The sequence below is a fragment of the Bombus huntii genome, chromosome 10, assembly GCF_024542735.1.
Source record: "Bombus huntii isolate Logan2020A chromosome 10, iyBomHunt1.1, whole genome shotgun sequence".
Taxonomy (NCBI): domain Eukaryota; kingdom Metazoa; phylum Arthropoda; class Insecta; order Hymenoptera; family Apidae; genus Bombus; species Bombus huntii.
This window is the reverse complement of record NC_066247.1, coordinates 13,597,434-13,604,561: the sequence shown is the minus strand read 5'-3', so window position 1 is coordinate 13,604,561 and position 7,128 is coordinate 13,597,434. Positions and strand designations below refer to the sequence as shown.

General features: G+C 36.0%; 1 protein-coding gene across 3 annotated transcripts in view; it reads left to right on the top strand.

Annotated features, from left to right (window-relative positions):
• Positions 1-719: 719 nt before the first annotated feature.
• Positions 720-7,128, top strand: part of LOC126870479 (large neutral amino acids transporter small subunit 1) — a 31,584-nt gene continuing 25,175 nt past the window's right edge. The window contains exon 1 of one of the 3 annotated variants that reach the window (XM_050628250.1): positions 720-1,116. The gene's annotated coding sequence lies outside the window, so the exon portion shown is untranslated. The remainder of the gene's footprint in view (positions 1,117-7,128) is intronic. The other 2 variants (XM_050628251.1, XM_050628253.1) reach the window with 2 other exon arrangements.

Here is a 7,128-nt window from a genome sequence, read left to right as displayed (position 1 = left end):
ACTCGATGACTCGTACAATTTTGTTTCTTGTTATTTTAATTTATTTGCCTATGGTTGCCAACAAGTTATTTCATCTTTTCTCTGCTTCGCTTCTTCGATGCTCATGAAGTTTTCGATATAAGCCATATTTTAAGATTGGAGCCAAGAATACATTTCAATAATTTTCAATAAGTTTCTCACGAAATCAACAATTATTTCTACGCACCTCTAATCCAAGAAACTTACACAATTTTCCTTTTCTGGAACTTTAATCGTACTAACTCGAAAATACTAACTCAACTAACTGAATTTTACGTAGTTACATAACGTTTGCTCTACACCTCCAGCGAAGGATCCAGCGAAAGCAGTATCTCATTTGCAAACGTACAGCCAGCGATCATAGGATCCCCTAAATTCCAGCCTGAGGTACCGTTCAATCACACTTCAATGTCCATACATCGTGCATCTAAAACATAAAAGAAGACAACTAACTTAATGCAAAATCGCTACTGAGAACGGTCGAGATAATAATAATTGGTAGAAAGGAACGACCGATAGACTGGTCGATAAAGCTCTAGGGTGGCATAACGTGGTTCGTACTCCGCGGCCATATACACGCACCGTGATGCACGCGCGCACAAAGGCTTCATAGGCCCGCCAGTGAAAAGACAGAGAGAAAGAGACAGAAAATGTGGGGAGAGAAAGGGCGAGGAGAGGGACGACATGCGCCGGCACTCGTTGCCGCACGTTATAATGCTCGAAGCCCACGAACGGAACGAACGTTCGACGACAGTCATTCAGAGCTCGACCAGTGTGCCACACGTTTCGTGGCTTCTCTAATCCTCGTGCTACGTCGTGCTGGATCACATCCGCCCTCAGCAGTTGCCGGTGTCGACGATCGGACCACCCGAACCAACCGGAACAGGAACTAAGGATACGGAGAGGAAGAACGATGCTTTGAGTACGTCGCGTGTATACCGGACATCATATCCCGGTGAATTTTCTCTGTGACGCGTCGATCGTCGATAGAGGCTATCCTTTGTCTATATGCAACAGTGACCAGTGATATTCGACAAGAGAACTACACAGAATCTCTAAAGGTTGAGCATCGCGTTTCCTCCGAATATTGATTATTCGGTGAGTAATTTTTAATGGACCTGTCATTTTGGTGTTTGTTTGGTGTTTGATGAACGTGGAGGGTTGTATAAGCGAGGGAAACATTGAATGAAAGTTTGGTGGATATTCGTGCGAATTACTGTAAATAGCTAAAGGATGAGACATTGAGTAATCTCGTAAGATCGTGTCGGTAATGTTATTATGCAAGTTACGTTATGAATAACGACGCCAGTCGTATGCGAGGGCTAAGTAAATTATCACTCTCTTAAGAGAACTAGAGAAATTAGAAACGAGAAATTGATCGACTTTAAACATTATTAGCGAATATTCGAAGAATCATATCTATTGATATTTCTTCGACTGAATATTATTGTGACACCTATGATTGAGATACGAGAACCACGATGCACATTTGGATACGGTGGATGATGAAATCAACCCTTTTCATAGAGATGTCGCCAGCTCCTTTTGGCAATCATCTTTACTTTTTTCCGCCGAATTGCGAAATTCTTTGTCTGACGTCAGATTATCCGGCATGATAACGTAGGACGAAAACTAGGTTCGGAAAACCCGGTCGGCGACCCACGTGGTCTATTGATTTTTTCGCCCGCCATGCCGCTACGTTCACGCTGGTGGAAACTAGCCTTTTCTTTCATCGGTTAGCGAAGCGGGTTAGCACACCCTGTGAATATCGCGTTAAGCACGTCTGCCTTTCCATTCCGAAATATTACATGCGAATCTTTTATGAACACGGAACGTTCGATGTGCCAAGTCGTGAATTGATCTTAGTAAAAGCAGCTAGATGTTAAAGTTGTAACTCTGTTGAGATTCAGCCGTGCTTCAGTCGTGATTCAGTCGAATTTGTAACGAAATTCTGACACTCGATGAGAGTTTCTTTTCGTACTATCCGATATTCTGTCTACAAGTACACACACCACGTACACGAGTGTCGACTAGACACTCTATTTAATTATGAAACTATCCTTCTGCTTCTTGATGTACCTGTAAAATTGACCCTTTACCAAAGTAACTTTTAATAATGATGTGACTTCAACTCCTTTACATTTAGCCATCCTTCGGCTTCCAATATTAGCCATGTACTTCCGATTTTGTATTCAAACTTCTACCTAACCGTAAACCAAGGGTACACGGAAGTCATTGATCCCCGTTTCGACCCCCTTTTCGACCCTCGTTTCGACTCTCGTTTCGACCCTCATTTCGACCCTCCTCAGAATGGTAAAAAGATCAGAAAAAAAATCAATAATGACAGAAATACAAATTTCTACCTCAATTCAGCTGTCCTGTTTCAAAGAACGTTTTAAATCTATAGTACAAATTTCTAAATCATTCTAGTTCTGTACTAAAAGTAGTACCTACTATTCTGAATACACATAGTTTTCGTTTCATTTTGATAGTAACCTAATAATACACGTAAAACGTAGTAGTACGCATAATGTACTAATACATTATACATGATATATATATATATATATATATATATATATATATATATATATATATATATATATATATATATATATATATATATATATATATATAATATGTAGAACGACATAGCAGGTAGCCATACAAAAATATATTAACATAGTATATAGCAATATAGTAATTGATATTATATGTAATTATTGTGATAACTGGTCACTACACTCTGTCAGTAGTACAACTTATTGGGGTGTGTACGCTCTATTTTATTTTCGTAATAGTATCGTTCCAAATATATTGGCCCTTTATTCGGAGCTTTCTGTTCACAATCTTAAATAACGATATAGCACACGTGATTGCGATAAACGCTTGTTAATATTGTTAACGAATTATAGAAAATTAGATGTTCCAATTGGATTTGTTATCGTGCGATCGTGCGGTGGTGCTGCATTACAAAATACACTTCGTCCCTTATCACAACAATCGACTGCAAACGGATCGATAACATATCCCCAGCATGATTTGAACACGTTTAGTTACCATTTCTGACAGGTATTTAGGGTCGCTAGCGCATCTCTGGTAAACATACCGTGTGATACCTACGGACAAGTATATCTTAAGCATTTAGAAATATCGTCTAAAAAAATTTGGTATATTATAAATCATTGAACATTTTTAATAACAATACTGAAATTTAGGTTATTTAGTTATTAAAGGAAAGAAGAAATTTTCTAAATATGTCGAATTATTCGATAAATTGATCGATATTAAAATTATCTAAGAAAAGAAAACAAATATGAAATTGGTGTAATTATTGAAAGAAATAATAAATTGTAAAGTTGATAAATTAGCGAAATTTGTAATTCGTACCAGCGTTTGAAGTTTGACATTTCGTGAATTTTTTATAACGTTTAGAAGTTCCAAGTTGACGTTGGTCATGATTGTCGAGCGACACGAAGGGGACAAGATTTTTTAAAATAATAATTTCCGTTAATCCGTGTCGCATGAAGGGACCGATGTTGCGTGGTTATCTTTTACGGGTGTCTTAAGTACAGGTTACGTTCCCGTTATACGGCGAACAAACCGACGTTGGCGGCGTAAGATCAATGAAAACTGACGTAATGTTCCACGAAAATTTCGGGATCCTCCATACCCATCGGAATTCCTGTTTAGTTTTCAGTGCATATGTATAAAACCAGATTTAACTATCATATTTTTAATTCCTTAGTTTAAAAACCACTTTCGCAATTCTCGGTATATACATATATATTGATCCACAAATAATTACATGGATAGAAGAGATACGATATTTTTACCAATCTTTAAATTCAATCTTAAGGTAAACACGGAAGTAACGATAAGATGCATATTACACAATGGCAACCTTTCAGAAATTGTTACTCTCAACATGATTCGAAGTAGAAAATACATTGTTGTGTTGTGTCATCCAAGATGAAAGTGTCCGCAGAGATGAAACCCATACACTAGAATTCTTAGATCGACTATATGCAAGTTCAGAACAAAGTTTTTCACAAAGCTCGTACAAATGACTAGATGGAAGGAATAGTACAATAGCTCATTTGTATATGTTTTTCGATACGTGTGCATACTGTACGTGTAGTTCGAGGAACAGGCTTGAAGCAGTACGACTGCCAGACTTGACGTATTAGCAGATCGCATTAAAGGGGGTTACTTGTTACTTTATTGCACGCAGAAACGATGGATTACGTTTTCTGACAAAAAGAAAAAGAAAAAGATTCTTCGTTTTCATATTTAATTAGATTGATTATCATCACTTTCTACTTTAAAGGATAAGATCGAGGTAACATACAATTACATAATTATTTCGAGATTTTTGAAACATCGTGCGATAATGCTCTCTCTTTCTCAATCCCAATTTTATAAGCATCCTTCCTTGTTTTACTTCTTATCGCTATACGCGGAGGAAATTTACAATTGTGAAAGCAATCACCAGATGATTGAAACAATATGCTATCTCTGAACGCAAGATGCAAAGATATTCGATAATGCACGACTATAGGACACGCGAGATGAAATATGGCACCGTGCGATTATCAACACCAGTTGTAAGCTTCACGTGGCGTTGTTTGTTAAAGCGACTTGTTTCTCGAGTGTAGATTCTAACTGTGTGTAGATTTTATAACTTTACAATTTAGCAAGTAGTTATCCGCATAAACTGTCTGTCAGTATTTACGGTATACAGGTTGACAGATAAACCAGTAAAAATAGGGAGGAGAGGAGTAAATACGAGGAGAAAGTTCAGGGTTTGATGGTATTCTCGAGTTTTTTCTAAATTTTGTGTAACGCTCTAAGTGACATTAATCATTAAAATGAAATTGTATGCTATATTTTTAAAGCGGTAGACTCGATCATAAAAACAGGGTTTTATACCCTTGTATACCATATTACAGTTGACTATTTGACAACATTGCCTACATAAACAAGGTTATTGTTCTCCATTATTACGTTTCAGATCGCTACTAATCGAAATTTAATCGTACAGGATACAAGTTACGTGTAATTTACAAGCAACGTTCGCTTACTTGTTTAATGGTATGTAACTTAATATTTGGTTCAAGTTGTTACTAATTCAATATCGTCGTAGTAAAAGTCTTTAGTCGGTTTAAACACATTATAGACGAAATGAACATGTCAGGACAAAGAATAAGATCGATGAATGTAGTAAATACGATATATGTACTCACATACTTGCTTAAACTATGTCCTTTTTGTCTTTCTTCTTCGATAGTTCCTTTGGATTTAGGAAAAATGTAAAAAGCATAGATTTACCAGCACTCTCTGTATTGTAGCCATTCTTAACTATACAAATATATCGGTGTATACGGATGAACACACGTTCACTGATCACAGTATCCAAACAAATTTTCATACTTTTCATCTTTTTACTGACACATTATTTCTTCAAGATTAAAACTGGACAAAATGGCGGTGATTACACTGAATATATACTGCTTTCATCTCTGACACGGAATTTGTACGCGCTTTAATATCGACGATTAGCCTGATTATTTCCAAAACGGCGCCTCAAACTTATCGATTACGCAACAAGCAGTTACGCAAGCAGATATGAACGATATCGATGTGACAGGCTTGGGTTGAAAAAACGACAATGAAAAAATTAAGTGACAGAAGCGTGCGACGAGTTAGCGAATTTTGATTCTTCTAAAAGATTAATAAACATATTACGACGAATCGATATAAGAAAATTCGACGGAAACTCACACTTTGTGCCAGGTAGCGAATTACGTCTTGCGGTTGGATGCAATTACACCTTATTCTTCATCAACTGTGCAAATGCACGACAAGATCGACCATCGATCGTTATCGTTTCCCTTTCGATAGTACCTATGGTGGTTTCGCGTGAACGTCGTCGTTTTATTCTTCGTTTCTTTTAGTTCGCGTTCTAACAACGATTTACGTTGATCCTACTCGTTTTGTACATCCCTTGTTTATCGACACATCGCGCCGTTTAAGCATAAAGGACGGCTTCCATCGGCTTGATGATCTACATATCCAATAAGCAAGGATTTTGTGGCTCAACGAAATGCGACACACGTATGGAACCTTTGGTATGTAGAGAAAGAATAAAGTTTATCGATACTTTTCGTTTCTTACCGGTAATATAGAAACTTGGTAAATAAAATAGGTGGACTATCAGAGGTTATGTTTGAGTAGTCGTTAGTATAATCCTAGAACGATATTGTGGGTCGAGTTTACGAAATTTTAAACTTATATATATACAGAGATATAAATGAACTTTAGATTATGTATCATAACTTCGTTTACCTTCCTAATTTCTGTGTGTGTGTGTTTAGTTTATGGAATAAATTTTTATTAATTTTATAAAGATTGTCGGTTACTTTGCGGTGTCTTTAATGTAATGCAAATAAATTGTATATTAGTTTCTTTAAATTTATGAATAGTTACTTTAAAAACATTGCTATGTAAAAATATTAAACGATAATGATGATAAAATAATTACGTTATAATGTATAAAAAAATACATAATTATAATAAATCTAGGATTAGAAATTGCAAAGTGATGATATTCTTCTGGGCTTTCCTAATATGTACTAGAAAAGAAAAGGAATTAAACGTACACCAGAGAATTAATAAAAATATATTACCATCGGTTACTTTCTACGCTAATGGTTGAAAGTTTGCGTGCCATTTTCCATAGCTGCTCGTTGATAGTGGAAAGATGAATGACTTTGTTGTGATCGACGCACCGAATTGCGCCGCTGTCAACCAAAGAATTAACATGAAATATACGCCGGTGAAGCTGCATTAGAGTGCAGATATTACGATTATTTATGTAAAACGACTGGCTTTCGAGGTTTTCCTCCTTCGACCTTATTCCTTTTTTTTTTTTTTTAGTGATTTTCATATAAACAAGAGTATATATATATATATATATAAAATTAATGTTATGTACACAAGTAGTTCGTGTTCGTTTTAATATATAAATAATATATCGTGCTTTAAAATATATCAAATCGGTTTAGAATCACTAAATTTGTCATACATATACCATACCAAAATTTCGAG